The sequence below is a fragment of the Geospiza fortis genome, unplaced genomic scaffold (genome assembly GCF_000277835.1).
Source record: "Geospiza fortis unplaced genomic scaffold, GeoFor_1.0 scaffold27, whole genome shotgun sequence".
NCBI lineage: Eukaryota > Metazoa > Chordata > Aves > Passeriformes > Thraupidae > Geospiza > Geospiza fortis.
In genome coordinates this window covers 2886125-2887653 of record NW_005054329.1, presented here as the reverse complement: position 1 = coordinate 2887653, position 1529 = coordinate 2886125, and positions in this window count along the sequence as shown.

Sequence of the window (1529 nt, the reverse complement as noted above, 5' to 3'; positions counted from 1 at the left end):
TTCTGTGATGGCAGAGCTTGGAAAGCATCAGCTCATCCCTGCACAGACCCCATGTCCTGCTCCACTCCCAAGGGCTCCAGATAAAGAAACCCTGGAGCAATCAGGGGGAAATCCTCTGCTGGGGGCTCTGCTAATTGCGGGAAATTCTGTTGTGTAATTAAATAATCACCAAGAGATGATCTCTGGAGCAGGAGGCGTGATGCTTTTCACTCACAGCAGCACAGACTGAAATATTCCATAATATTTATGGGGTCCTGGAAGAAATTGGGGATTGGAAAGCATTCGGGGGGGTTTGAGAGAGAGAAACAAGGGGCAGAAGCTGCCAGGGAGGGGCAGGCACCACCTGCAGCCCCCAGGGCACCGCAGGTGAGGTTGGTGTGTGACAAAAGGATTCTCACATCCTCCTGCTGCCCCCAACTCCTGGGGAGCTGAGCCGGGCAGGGGATGGAGCTGGGAGCCTCTCCAGGGGCTGGTTTGGGGTTTGCGGGGATCAGATCCCTGGGCACCGCCCCCCTGCCCCGAGGGAGATTTGGGGGAGCACAGGGAGGGGGCTCAGGATGGGGTTCAGGATGGGGATTAAGGATGGGAATTAAGGATGGGAATTAAGGATGGGGTTCAGGATGGGGATTAAGGATGGGGTTAGGGATGGGAATAAGGATGGGAATTAGGAATGGGAATTAAGGATGGGGTTCAGGGTGGGAATAAGGATGGGAATTAAGAATGGGGTTCAGTATGGGAATTAAGGATGGGGTTCAGGATGGGGATTAAGGATGGGGTTAGGGATGGGAATAAGGATGGGAATTAGGAATGGGAATTAAGGATGGGGTTCAGGGTGGGAATAAGGATGGGAATTAAGAATGGGGTTCAGTATGGGAATTAAGGATGGGGTTCAGGATGGGAATTAAGGATGGGATCAATGATGGGGTGCAGGGTGGGAATTAAGGAAGGGAATTAAGGATAGGGATAAGGATGGGAATTAAGGATGGGGTTCAGGATGGGAAGTAAGGAAGGGAATTCAGGATGGGAATTAAGGATGGGAATTAAGGATGGGGGTCCAGAATGGGAATTAAGAATGGGGTTCAGGATGGGAAGTAAGGAAGGGAATTAAGGATGGGGTTCAGGGTGGGAATTAAGGATAGGGTTAAGGATGGGGATAAGGATGCGGTTCAGAATCAGAATTAAGATGGGGTTGAGAATGGGGTTAAGGATGCAGTTCAGGATTAGATTAAGGATCGGGTTAAGGATGGGGATCAGGATGCTGTTCAGGATGGGAACAAGGATGGGGTTAAGGATGGTTTTAACCCCCTGCTCCCCGCGGGGTCCCCGCAGCCTCAGCCGTGCTCCCGCGCTTGCTTTCCCCCCTCTCCCTTTGCCGTGTTTAGTTAAATTTCCCCCGCCTTACTTGATGTCACATCCTGTTCCACAGCCATCCCCTGCTAGTAGCCAGCCCTACCAATTCCTTTCTTTTTCTTTTTTTTTCTTTTTTTTTTTTTTTTTTTTTAAATCCCTTTCCCCCCCCCCTCCCCCCC